The sequence below is a fragment of the Branchiostoma belcheri genome, unplaced genomic scaffold (assembly GCF_001625305.1).
Source record: "Branchiostoma belcheri isolate BF01 breed outbred unplaced genomic scaffold, Haploidv18h27 scaffold165, whole genome shotgun sequence".
NCBI classification, from domain to species: Eukaryota; Metazoa; Chordata; class Leptocardii; order Amphioxiformes; family Branchiostomatidae; genus Branchiostoma; species Branchiostoma belcheri.
This window is the reverse complement of record NW_017803102.1, coordinates 176,453-191,568: the sequence shown is the minus strand read 5'-3', so window position 1 is coordinate 191,568 and position 15,116 is coordinate 176,453. Positions and strand designations below refer to the sequence as shown.

The 15,116-nt window shown below is 42.3% G+C and overlaps 1 pseudogene; it reads left to right on the top strand.

Moving 5' to 3' along the window:
- Window positions 1-10,232: 10,232 nt before the first annotated feature.
- LOC109466400 lies at window positions 10,233-14,423 on the top strand (annotated as a pseudogene).
- Window positions 14,424-15,116: the final 693 nt, after the last annotated feature.

Sequence of the window (15,116 nt, the reverse complement as noted above, 5' to 3'; positions counted from 1 at the left end):
TTTTAGCGTGTTTTTAGGCTTTTTTTTATCGGGGTTTCTTTGCACTGTTTGGTGGGGAAAAAAATTCAGTGCAAAAGAGAAACCCCGATAAAAAGCCTAAAAACACGCTGAAAATACCCCCAAAACCCAAACCTCTGCTTGGAGAGTACGCTTTGCATTCCCGGACCGTATCTTCCCTTATCTTATCAACGAGCAAATGAAAAGCCTCAGCCGAGTTGACGTCATCAGGAGACACCGTATAATTGCTTCAGGGGGAACAACAATGGCGGGCGACAGTCCAGGGTCATCGACATCATACAAACTTACCCTGCAGCTTCGTGTCGATTTTGACACCATTTGCCGGGTATAAACGTGTAAGTGACAATTGTGAGGCTGTCTCATAGTACATTACATTACAGTGCAGTTGAAAACTTTCATTATAACAATGAATAGCTTCTACGTCACTGACGTCAGACGTGTGATTGGATTCAGTGTCCTTTAATTATCCAGTCACGGAAAGGTGACAAGAAATTTTGGGACAAAAGAGCATTTAGTCAGCAAAAAAATCTTCAAACAAGAAACAATATTTTCTAACTAGAAAGGTAACATTTGCAAAGCAAATGCATAATGTTTAACTTCGCATATGATCTGCTCTGTTACTCAAACATATACATGTATGGTCAGACAGGAGTCTAATCTCCTGCCATGAAATTGCAACATGATGTAACCCAACACCAGTTACCATGGTGACAGGTTTGGTTTGGAGAAGAAGAGGAAGCAGAGCAAAAACATTATGTTTTCCTTACATAAATATAACAAATTGTTATCCATGTAAAAAAAAACTTCACACTTTTCATCCCTTGGAAATCAGCCTTCAACGGCTGAAGGTACAACCCATGTGTTCCAAACTAAAAGATAAATTAATAGATAAACAAATGGTCATTCATGTAAAGAAACCACTCGTGACCCTCCGATGCGCCATTAAACGCCAGATCTCGCCGATTCGACGCGGGCGGCGTTCCCAGCTAATCGTGATTGACAAACCATGAGTCTTCTTTAATCATCGACCTTGCGATTATGATTTTTTAGTTCCGTTGTTGTCTAATTAATTTAGTAGTACTCTTATGTTTAGTTATTATTTTATGTTATTTTACTTAATAAAATATGAGGTAAATAACATAATTGTATCATGGTTCCATGGGCTCCCTTGGAAATCATCCCTCAACGGCTTCAAAGATAAACTAATAAATAAACAAATGGTCATTCATTTAAAAAACATTCACAAGTGAACAGCTTCCCGTCCAGACCCACCAGTGACCCTCCGATGCGCCATTAAACGCCAGATCTCGCCGATTTGACACGGGCGGCGTTTTCCAGCTAATAGTGATTGACAAGCTACGAGTCTTCTTTAATCATCGACCTTGCGATTATGATTTTTTAGTTCCGTTGTTGTCTCAACGGCTTCAAAGATAAACTATAAATAAACAAATGGTCATTCATTTAAAAAACCTTCACAAGTGAACATCTTCCCCTTCAGACCCACCAGTGACCCTCCGATGCGCCATTAAACGCCAGATCTCGCCGATTTGACACGGGCGGCGTTCCCAGCTAATAGTGATTGACAAGCTATGAGTCTTCTTTAATCATCGCCCTCGTGCCTGGGCCGGTAACACCCCGCTATAGCTGGCGGAGCCGGCAGACTGCATGGTGATCACATGATGTATCTATAACACTCCGAGTGCCTTCGACCGAGCAGTGCTCTATTTAACGCCAGGTCCCTGTTGTATTGGTTTACTAGATTGAACAATGGTTAATGGGTCGTGGGGAGACGCAGGAAGCGTCTCACTCAATGCTTGTGTGATTGGTATCGATCCCTCAACCGTTAATGGCGGGCCGGCTATTTGCCACTAAGATGGGTTCACAATCGACTGGTGCAAATCGAAACTTCCGCGGATGGAGTCAGCGGCAATGCCGGGGAAACGCCCGCCTCTCATTGACTCCACCAGCAGCGGAAAGAATGACAATTTCCGCAGTTCAGAGGTCGACAAACGGAAACCTTTGGGTCGAACGGCCGTTCATCAGGAGGTAGTTTTTACGGAAGGAGCGGATAAGAGCGTAATTGAAGAAGGTTTCAGGCTATTGACCTCTCCTCCGCTGCCCCGGCTCGCTTAACGCGCTGCGCTAATAGGAAAAGACACACTTTAGCCCACATCGTGCCCGCAATCGAAATTTTAAGTGAGTTTGATGCGCGCCGTTCCATCCAGTCGATTGGAGAAAAACATAAGTCTTCATCTTTCTGTGACAACATTAACGATTTCCTAATGCCGAACAAAATTTAGCGGGAGGAGAAAGTCTTAAATTGGCAGCTGCGTGTGGCTCATACTATAGCACGATGTGGGAAACTTTTTCGCCTCTGGTTATCCTTGGCGTTAAGGCTGAATTCAGCTAAAGAATCAAGCGCAAATATTGATTCCTGTACTAGCCGAATGTACTTTATACTGTTCAAAGAACTGTCTTGTTACATCATCGCTACATTACCAGATTTACTTGAAATTTGACCATTCGTGCACTTTATTTCAATTCATTAATCATTATCTTTAGACATTATCATTAATCATTATCTTTAGACAAGATATACAAGGAAATGTCAAAGCAGGACATGTTTAAACACTTGATGTCATGCAAGAACGAATATATAGCAGACAAACTATGTAATTATGTTTCCAATTGTTTAAAAAAGAGAGAAGAAAGGGCAACTAACAGTAGATGATAGGTAGTATATAGTATTGTTGTAATGTATAAATTCCTAGCAATTAGCATTAGAACATAGCGTTCCAGTATGCAATACTCATGTTTTGCATACTGCATGACCTCTTGTGCATTTAGCCCATCTGGGCAAGAACATGCAATAAAGATTCATATCATATCATATCATATCATTAATACATAGATGAAATCTGGAGTAATTCAGCTTGGAACGCCATCATTTGTACTTCACAAATAGGCCAAGAGATGATAAACAATCTTCAGAGGACAAAATGGCATCGCTTTCATTAGACGTCTACGTTGACGTCATTGGAATCGACCAATGGCTCTCGGCAAAGATGCAGACGATGTCTCGGGCTTTGTGACCGCCAATCGCAGCGTCCGGAGATTTCGTCTCTCCCTATATGAAGACGAGCGCCATTCGCTATTCAAAACATTGCAATTAGACAAGAAATGCAAGAAAATGTCAAAGCAGCTCACTTTCACGTACCTATTAATGTCGTGCAAGGATGAACTTGTAGTAGATAAGTATACAGGCACGTCTGCTTGTGTTTCAAGAAGAAAGAAGAAACAATAGTTATTAGTAGTTGAACAATAGTACACAGATACAATTTTAATATTTAGCATTAGAATGTAGTACTCATGTCTTACATGCTGTAGACCACAAATGGTCATGTGCCTTTATGCAGGAATATGCAATAAAGATTCATATCTCCAAACAGCCGGCTGACGCGGGGCTGCCTTCCTTTTACTCGTTGTGTACGTATTCAAAGAAGATAGTTGTCAGAATGATAGAATCAATTTACTTTGATGACACAGGTTTATCAATCGGAGTGGGTAGAAACGCAATCAGACGTCAGGTTTACCGACAAACCTTCTCACTCACCGAGGTAATCTAATTCCGGACGAGGAGCGGAGCTTGCCTCAACTTACCAGTCCATTTGTTTCACCCTGAGGGCAGGCCAATTTAACTTCTTGGTTAACGGATTCGCCCGCTTAATTTTTTTCTGATTTGTAAAAAAACAATCAGAATCAACTGCAAAATGCTCATATTTTGCCCTGAACAGTTGAAAACAGACCTTTTCATCCTAGTTGTTACAGTTATTCCATCTTTCAATACAATGGTATCATTAAAAGTTCAAAATTTATTGTTTAAATTTTGAATCAGCCTGGTGTGTTGACTTCATGGCTCCTATCGTACCATTTTGGGCCATAATAGGATGCCTAGGCCTGTTTGCACCCTGTCGCTTTATATTTTTCTGAAAAAAATCCGAGAACCAACACATTAAATTGTGTGGCGTTACCAGTCCATTTGTTTCACCCTGAGGGCATATAGATCAGTCCCACGAGTCGCGGGGTGGGTCATTTCAGCCCTATTCACCGCAATCGTATTGAATGGCGTGTCTCCCTCAATTACCCCAGTCTCTATTGCACCAACAAAATCATTCGAAGTAATTTCATTAATAGCAGGACACGATCCTATTGGAAGCTGTTTTAATTAGAAAGAAAGAAACGGGCACTGAAAGTCGACAACCCTGACCTGTTGATAATATCAAAAACGGATGCGTATATCTGATAATCGCATTCATTTATGTGTACTGGCTGTCATTGTAGCTTTTAAATGAATTGTACAAATATGTTAGGAATTCACGTGGGAAATTAATGACTCGGACATCTCACTTGATATCTAATTTGGTTAACCTTAAAATAAGGTTATTCTCGTCACCTAGTTAGGAGAAGAGATTTAATGACATTCTGGCCAATTAAGGTGACTTTGTTTGGATTCTATATGCATGAGCAGGGCAGTCCGCAGTGAAATGTATAAAACAACAATCAACACTTGGGTCTGAAGCATTGCGAAAGAGGGCAATTGGCCTACCTATCTCTAATAGGTTATTAAACATTTTTTACGAACATGCTTGCAAAAACACTGCCCTCACCCACCTTTTCAAATTTGATCAATGTAACTAAGACTTCGATACTGACAAAGAGTTTGCTGTATCCCACCTGAAACATGGTATACCGCTTTCTAATAGGATATTGAACATTTTGTACTAACATGCTTGCAAAAACACTGCTCTCATCTACTTTTTTTTCAAATTTGATCAATGTCATCATATCTTTAAGTCATGATCGTTTTGTTTAACCTGTATATAATTTGGGATGATCATTCTCTTTTAATGTTGTTGTCAGTATATTCGTATGTTTATATGTTTTGAACCCTGGAAGACTAGTCATGGACTAAAGGGTATCGAAATAAACGAAACGAAATCATGACTACGACACTGACAAAGAGTCCGCTGCACCCCACCTGAAACAGGGCCTTCCTCTCTCTAACAGAGAATCAGACATTTTGAGCACGTCCTAGCTAGACGCCAGGTGGACCAGGGGTTAACACCCGGTTATTGAAACGAAAAGGACTTCATTTTAGAAGTCATGGTTTATCTGTGTTTCCAGAAATGTTGCCATACTCCGCTGTATCAGGGGGTCACACGAGGCGATGTAAGACGTCAGTCTCTGTAATATCTATCAGCTAACGCCGGCGACACGCAGCTGAGAGGGGAAGGGCAGGACGGCATGCATATGGCAGCGTCCTCTGGGTGACTGGAGGGGAATTAATCATGATATTTTAGGCTTATTCATTAATAGAAGAACTCTATTGCACGACAATTGCACATGGCAAACTACATAAAGAGAGTAACAAACAATAAAATAAATGTTGGATAAGACCTAATGTCGAATAAAACCTAACATATCTTAATTATTTAAACAAGAAGGGATAGCACAGGTTTGGGCCGTTTTAGAAGTTTGGCAGTTTGGGCCGATAAAAACACTGCATAATATTTAAGCTGTTAGTACTTTTAATATAATATTATAATCCCACACGTTAGTGTATATGCCAATCGCGTTCACAATGCCGAATGCCATTACAATTACTTCATTTGGTAAAATAACAGGCATTAAAAATATGCAACGTGACATTACCTCCCAGTTCGGTATAGCAAAAAGGGAAACATAGAATCTAATGCAAGAAGCTGTGTCTTGAGTAGTAGTGGGATTTGAAACATAATATATATATATATATATATATATATATATATATATATATATATATACTACTACTACTTACTAGTATATATATATATATATATATATATATATATATATATATATATATATATATATNTATATATATATATATATATAACTCTTGATGTTATAACGTTATAGCCAAACAATTTAATAGTTTTGTTGTCTAACAAAAAATCGTGGTCTCGGTTAAAGCCATGTTGATTTCCCAAGCGCAGGCGGGTTTGACTTTAAAAAACCTCAAAGTCTAGAGTTCGAAGTTGTCTAACGAAAAGACGTGGTCTCTATAAAATCATGTTGATTGCCCATGCACCGGCGGTTTGGGACTTCAAAAAATCTCATAGTCAACATGGTTGATTTGATGGTGGGCCGAGTTGACCAGGGTGGTGGGCCGAGTTGACCAAATTTGCGATGGGCCGAGTTGGTAATGGTCCGAGTCGTCCTGATTCCTTTTAGTTAATGAATGTAAATAAGACCATACTCACATTGATAATGATAGGGGCAATATTTTGTAAGTTATTCTCCAATAGCTTTGTTTACTAAAAGGTTGGATGCAATAGATGTGATTTCAATGCATTTTGCGTTACTTCCGAGTAAATTATCTTCCTTATTAAATTTGACACACCGATCGTCAAACACGCAATTCTTGAGTGTTATCAAACTGTACATTAACGTCATTTAGTGGACCGTATACAGCAGTATACCGTCATAATATTTATTGTCACTTATAAAATATCACTCTCTAATCAGACTGTATCATCAGAATGATACTTGTTATGTCTGGGATGTACAGTTCATATTGTATATGTTAGAAGTACATGTATGTATCTATATATATGTTTATTTTAATGTTGTACATGTTGTAATATGTCATTTAGGCAACATTATATGTATGTCTACAAGATTGATATAATGATACAGAATTGAAAACTGCAACACTAAACCTATTGTTGATTTAGTGTTGGTATGTACAGAAATGCTAAATGAAACCCAGACAAAACCCCATTAATAATGATAGAAATACCATCATTAATGAATTTTATAACGCAACGATAATCGTGGCAGATTTAGTGATGCAACTTTTAGTAGAAAACAAATTGTTTTGTATGCACCATATGATACCTGTAAGATGTAGATAAGATAGACCGACACTGCGGCTCAACTTAACGACTCAGAATTGTATTAAAGACCTTGATGACTCCCTTGCGACTAAATCTCTTCTAGAGAACATGTCTGCGTATCTGGAGTTCATCAGTAGTCTGATTACCAAAATATGGAGCATTGAATACTGAACCGCTACATTCTAATGCTAAGTGCTAAAAGTCTATGTATTACAACAATACGATATACCTTGTGACTAAATCTCTTCTTACATTCCTCACCCTTTACGTGAAATTCATGTCTGGTTATCAGAAGTTCCTCGGTAGCTTGATTACCAAAATATGTATTGAATACTGAACCGCTACATTCTAATGCTGAGTGCTAAAAGTATATTTCATTTTATTTTTTTTACATGGATTTTTTAGCATTAGATAGGAAGCACTTGTTGTGCTTATGTGAATCCGCTGCTCATAAAACATAATACAAATGTAAACATAAAGATGACATAAAATATAACATAAACATAAAATGAAAGTGGCTGGCGCACCAATACCACCTATAGCGTTAATGTGATTGTTTAAATCTTCCAGAGTGATGAATATAGTTGAACACAATATCAAAGATACGGCAGTTAGTAGGGTATGGGAGGGAGGGGCTACCTGTAAGAAGTAAAGTGCATAATGTGGCGTCATTATTACAACAATACAATGTACATTGTACCTTGCGACTAAATGTCTTCTTATCCCTCACCTCGCCGTCGTGAAGTTTATGTCTGGGCATCTAGAGTTCATCGGGAGGCATTTATCGATAAAGCGGGGATTGTTGCCACCGGAAAGCCACAAGTTTGACCTTTGTTTCAGTTCCGGGTCACCGGACACTGGGTTCGATATTAATCATGGCGGCCAAAGTAGGTCATTGAGTAAATTGCCCCCGTCATTTAGCGATGTGCTGTACTTAGTTAAGACAGTTCCCAGTAAGACGTCGCTAATTAAAAAGATCCCGTTTGCTAAAGGTCTTATATACACATTCTAGTAAATAGGTATGGCATTTGTTTGATATAACTAAAAGACGGTACCTAATAATAGACTCCAAGCACTAGGATTTAAGAGATACCATCTTTCATTCTGCAACTGAAGCTGTTGCATCTATTTCTTCATTATGCACCCAGAGGGAGTTTAACGCCGCAAGTGGTTTAGGGTTTATCGGTTACGTTTTGTGTTCCTTTTTATCAATCTAAAATTTACGTTTTTGCACAGTATCTTTTGATCTCATATAATGCACAAATACAGACTAGCATCCTAATGTATATTTAGAGGTGCATCCATGCTAATTTAACTTAGCAAATGTACCGAATATAGCGATAGAAACATAATGAAATTTTGGTAATCAAACTGAGATGTACGATATCAGATATCAGGTTCGTGTATCAAGCTCGTGATAGCGCAGAATTTCAACGTTTTTGTGCCGTCTTAATTGGGTAGACCACAGAGGAGCTTGACAATAATGCTGTCCTTAAGCTTAGGCGGTTGCGTTTTTGTTCCTTTTTATAAATCTAAAATTTATGTCTTTGCACAGCATCATTTGATATATATATATATATATATGTGTGTGTGTGTGTGTGTGTGTGTGTGTGTGTGTGTGTGTGTGTGTGTGTGTGTTAGGCTTCTGATCAGGCAGAATTTCACTGTTTTTGTCCCGTCTTAATTGGGTAGACCACAGAGGAGCTTGACAATAATGCGCTGCTTAATCAGGCACTGCTGTGCGTTTTACTGCCGCTGTTACAATCCCGCGGAGTGTGCGAACACTGCATACAATCTTTATAACCGGCACACACAGTCTTTGATTCCAACGCCACAATTTTCCCTGCACAAAGGATATCGTATATCCCAGTAGTTTGATTACCAAAATTTCATTATATCGCTTTCGGTACATTAATTTTGCTAAGTTAAATTGGCCTGTATGCACCGCTAAATATCAGTTATAGGATGCTAGTCTGTATTTTTGCATTATATTATGGGTACTACAGAATATCCTATATCTCAGTTTTATCACCAAAATTTCATTTTATCGCTTTCGGTACATTTTTAAGTTGAATTGGCCTGTATGCACCTCTAAATATCAGTTATAGGATGCTAGTATGTATTTTTTGCATTATATTATGGGTACTACAGAATATTCTATATCTCAGTTTGATTACCAAAATTTCATTTTATCGCTTTCGGTACATTTTAAACTTAAATTGGCATGGATGCAATATCAGTTAGGATGCTGGACTGTACTTATCATCAATTATATCATCCATTGTCATCTTGTTGGTTCTTCGCAGTTAAAAGCTGAATTGTTAACCGATTAACAAAGAATCGATATATTACAAATAACAGGTATACATTCTAAAATACGTTATACAGGCGCAGGATTAAAAGACCAATAAATATTATATACAGGTTGAAGACAAAATAATTTTCCAAGAGAACTATAGAAGCCTAGACTTAATGAAACCATGATAACGCCTATGTCAGACTCTGAAATGTCGTTGTTTAACTTTTGTATTTTCTCCCCTTGGTTAGAATAGCCTCTTGTTATGCGCCAAGTCTTTCATCTCGGTAAACAAACAACCCGCCCTTATTTGGTATTTTTCTCACACCTCCCGTTAACACCTCCCCGCCCTGTTATCAGAGAGAGTGTTTTCCAATCGATTGTCCGGCAAAACAAATCCACACAAGCGGCGGGAAGGTTTCTCCTTCCGCGTTCGTTTGCCGAAGGTGCATGATTAATTACTTATGCCAATCAAATGTATAGCCCGATAATAGAAGCCAACCGAGTCCTTTTCATGTACCCAGGGACCTCCTGTGCTAGTGGATAAGGAGCAGTTTTTCAAATGTATATTACGGCTTATAACATTGATATTAGCACCGCTGGGTTAGTTGCAGGTCTCTCTATCACCCATAATGCACTCTAGGTGCGTAGCCGCGATGTTTATAAGCATAGGTAGGATGAATTAGGGAGGGGGCGGTTATGCAGATGAAGAGGGTCTATCAGGATCTGTGGTCTAACCATACATATCGATCTGCCGCAAACTGAGAGACGAATTATACCATCGCAATAGCCGCCTACAAGCATTTGTCATTCTAGCGGAGCAAACCCGTAATTGTACGAGACGCGATAAGCTGCAGTGGACGGCAATACCAAATAAGTGATTTGCTTTGTCGATATCGGTAGGACGAGGGGCGAGTTTTCCAATTGCAGGGCCCTGTATCTCTGTTACAGCAGACTGTTTTTATGCTTGTTACCGGGTAATCTCCTGCTACAGAGGTCCTCTTACGTCATTACGCTCCGAGGGGATTTAAAGCTATTGGAAGACTAACAGAACCGGTCTCGGAAGATCAGAAAGCCGATTGTTTTGGTCGATTATGTGAGCAACTCATCTATACTCATTTCCCCTGTTGCAGGTCCAGCCCACGGCCCTTCGGCAGTGACAGGATTCACACAGAGGGGAAAAAACACGCACTGCTCGCAGTCTGACCCATGAACTGTCCGCTCGCTGCAGAATCGTACCCACGACCGCTGGGGATTGCGCCGAACTACTCTCTCAGAATGAGGAATCGCCGCGGTGGAAGAGCCGAACATATCACCAGACACCTAGAGACCACCAGACGAAAGGAGATTCCCTCCGCCTACTGGAACAAATGATGGAGATGCGAGCGGGCGTTTCTTGCCGGACAGCTGGCCGCCTAGACATGATATCTTAAACCTGCCACTCATCAAAGGCTTAACGAGTTAAGGGCAGCTGGGACAGTCGATACCACTGATGAACTGACGATTTGCATTTCCGCCAACTGCAGACGATATACGATCAACCGTCGATAGCATAGCACGTTGTGTGCCGACCCGGTCCCAAGTATTCATCACAAAATTCCGGACACTTGTCATGCGGCGAATTTTGGACGCCTTTTGCCTCGCAAGATCTCATCGACTGATAGCACGGGACGCCGTGGCGCGTCGCCAACGTGTTTGTGTGCATCCAAAATAACGATTCAACCCAACACTGGTAGCGAATGACCAGGCGTCATAACCGACGACTCCAGAGAGTGTTGGGGTCAAGACCCGCCTGCAATTAAGACCCACATTGCAATCTCGGAACACCTACGTACCGTCTACAGTCTTCCAGAACACCAGGTACGTTTGCAGATTACTAGCTAGCTTTTTGTGTGCTCGGTCAGAAGACGGATGTGTATTGAATACTCTGTAAGCATCGTTATCTTGTGATAAGGTTGAGTTGGTAACAGAGGCGCCAGGCCTACGTGAATGTACAAAGTGCTATTGACATGTCGAATACATGAACCTCGATAGCTAGATATCTTCCTGCCTGTGGAAGCAGCTACTCTATATATCAGACGTAATGACTTCTCGGCTATGTTTCACTCTCACACACGCGCTATAATTTACGTGGTAAGGTGTTGAGGCCTCCCCGCTTGGCGTGCATGGAGGGAATGGATTAGGATCACCATCTATTGCAAACCTTGCTGCCGCACGGTTACGGTCGTTCCGAGAATACCTGTGTAGCATATCATCTCGGTTGGCTGGCCATGGCGAGGCACCCGGCGCCATCCGTTACTTCGCACATATCGTGATTGTGAAGCAACAGGGGGTGCCATCCCATCCCAACATTACAACTCACAAGGCTATTCTGCCTCCATTTTTCTCCTTCCAGGGGTCAGTTGCGAGGCTTAATCTGCCCATTGGAGACCAATATAGGCTTTAACCAGATTCTTTGGAGTCCGGGAAGAGGTGTTGGGTATAGCTGCCCGTGGTTTTGACGCCCCCGGAGGACTTTCGTCTGTTCGTTAGGCTGGCTCCATGAGATAACTAGTGGGAATATCAGCTGAGTCATACATACATCTGGACGGTCTGTGTCTCCAGCAAGCAACACTTCACAACCAGGGCATTTCCAGCAGCTCAAAGGAGAGCAGCCTACCTACGCGTGTCCGACATCCTGCACATTTATACGGTTTCCGCGGGATCCTTTGTCGGCAGCAAGCCCGCAGATGTCCTCGGCTAATTGTGTGATTCGGGCCTGATTGAAGCGCCTCGGCAGCACGCTGTGGTCCCGTGCTCCCTGCCAGGTAATCGTCCCATCGCCTGCCGGTGCCGCGTGCGTGGGAGGCAAGCCTGCGTTTGATTGCCAGTTACCGTCTTGCTGGGGTGGTGCCGCCACCTTCTCCATTCTGCGTGCTGCACTCCACATACGAAAACACAAAATAATTTCATCGCGACTGGGAAATCGTGACCTTCGCAGAGGGCGTAGCTACGTGAGAGTGGGACGGATGATTATTCTTCAGCATTAAAGCAAAGTCCATGGATACAAAAAACACCTCCTCGGTATTATTACAACGGAGGAAGACATCTCTACGTACTTGTGTGATCCTCGATGTTGTTGGCATTGTAGTGGTCATTCATCGCGACAGGAAACCCGGAGGCAATCGGCCTGATTTCAAAGGACGTCATAGGCAGACATCATGGCGCTAAACGAGGTACGTACATCATTTAATAACGGAGAGAAATTCTGTATCGCCATGGCAGCTTTGTACACGCTGTTTGGATGTGTCGAAACTCTCATATGCCCTCGCCTGTGCAACTGTAGCGGGTCGTTCGAAAACGTTCACTGTAACGGGAAGGGTTTGACGAAAATCCCTCGTGGAATCCCCGACTCCGTCTTGTACCTGAACCTTCAGAATAACAACATCTCCAGAATACCGAGAGACCAGTTCGCCGATTACGTGGACTTGAAAAACCTGCATCTCGGCGACAATCTGATAGGAAGGATCGAAGACGGTGCGTTTAACGGTCTGAACAATCTGCACATATTGGAGTTGTACAACAACAGGCTAACGTACATTCCCAGGGGAACGTTCAGCGCCGTGAGCAACCTGGAGGAACTTTGGCTGAGGGGAAACCCGATCGTCTGTCTGGATGACTACGCATTCTCACAGCTGCCGAACCTGAGGCACTTAGACATTGGGGAACTGCACGAACTCAGGATAACATCGGAAAACATGTTTGCCGGCTTGAGCAGCTTGGTGAACTTGAACATGGCGGTAGCAAGTCTCTCCAGTGTGCCTTTCCTTACACATCTGAGCAACCTAGAACAGTTAGATCTGTCAGGAAACTCGCTCAAAACCATCAGCCAGAAGTCCTTCAGCGGACTGGACAGGTTAGAAAGACTGTTGCTCGTGTCGTGTCGTATAACGAGCGTCGATGTGAACGCTTTTGAAGGACTCAAATCTCTGACTGTCCTGAACTTGTCCCACAACTCTCTCACCTATCTGCCGGAAGGTATTTTTTGATATGACCCCCTCTCTGAGAAACATGAATCTCCAGAACAATCCCTGGAACTGCAGCTGTGAGATGACGTGGCTTCTGGAGTGGATCCACAGCAGCGAGCGTAACGCGACTTGTACGGACTGCGGCAGATGCACCTCCCCCCGCCGACTCGAGGGGGCAGCAGCTGGTCAACTTAAACAAAGAGAGCCTCGCCTGTCCGGGGGAAAGACGACGGTCGCGAACCTGAAGATTAACATGACGGAGGGGGGTGAAAAAGACCTGGAGTGCCTTACCGGACGAGACACCACTCCGATCTGGAAGACGGGCTCCACAATAAGAAGCGGATCGTTCCAGCTGAGTGTGAAGATCTCCGGTGATGGCAGCGTCAACGTCACGGACGTCACCACGGACGGTTCCGGCATCTACGCATGCGGTAAAACTAACTCTCGCCGAATCTCGTCATCTAGAATCACGTCGAGCGCGAGAATCCCGCCGTCTCTCGCGGGAAGAATGGCGCGTCTGCAGTCCAGGGCGGCTAACTCTGACGCTGCCGGCGATGCCCAAGATTTAGGGGAGTGCAAAGTTCGCGAGGTAAGCGTAGATACCTGGGTCCCTAACGACGCTTCACAGACGCCTGAGCAAAAGCCAAACAGAAACGAGGACACACAGGCGAGACCCACGATAAATGTAAATGGAAATGAGATGGTTGACGATACAGACGGATCGGAAACAAACACTATAGGTGACCACAAAAGTGTACATCATTGGCTCGATAGTCGGGGTGGTTTTACTGGGCATACTGGTCTGGAGTGCCGTCATAGGTGCTCGCAAGAGCAGAGCCCGCAGAATTGCGCGGAGGCAGAAGAAGAAAAAGAAGGCGGAGAGAGAGTCCTGCTACGTGGCGTTTCGTAGTGACGAGGAACTCGATGTGAATGAGATCCCTCCGCCTGATGTGTTTAGTATCTACACAAACCAACACTATCAGGACTCCAGACACTCTGGTCTAAAGGCTGAGGCCGACGTCTTCTCCGGCCTTAAGGTAGAGACAGAGATATAATAAACAGTCTTTCTACTTTGTCGTGTTGCTAAGCAATTGTTATTTAGACAAGAGAACACAACAACAACATCTTTCTAAGCTGTGGTCGTCATGTCAACCCAAGAGCCTACCTGACATGCTCGCAGGAACAGTTCTTTTGGAGGGATGTACCTAGCAGTGATTTGAAAGATTAGAAGTTGATTTGCGTGTACAAAGCATTGTCATGATGTTTTTGGTGTTTGTAAAACAAATGGAAGTGTCGCCCGTATTAGTGACAGAAACTAAATGTAATTAATATTCACTTTGTAAATGACCTGTAAGTTATACAGTTGTGCGAATTTTATGACTGAAAGATTGCCTTATTATAAAAATATTGTTGTATGATATCAACTTGGCCAAAACAAAGACGGAAAGTTCACTCTATTGACCTGTATATAAAAAGGCAATCTGGCTGAAAATGATAGATCCAAAACGTACACTTCAAGGATTTGTTTTCGATTTAGTATATACTGCACATTTATACATGAGTCTCATGTCGACGCCAAACTTATCTGTTATAATTAATCGAGAGAAACATTTCTAAAGCATGGCAAATCTTAACGTGGAAGAAGTTACGTTTTTTTAAAAAAATCACGTTCAAGCAACGTTAGTACATACAAAGGCAATAATCTTTCAAAATACCAGGGTGTATAACCACGTAATTCGATGAATGAATGAGTAGGTGCCCAGGGCTCGAAATTAACGGTGTCCCGATGGCCAGTGACCACTAAAATTTAAGCTGGGACAACCAAAAAGACAATACGGGACATTTTGGGGACAATAG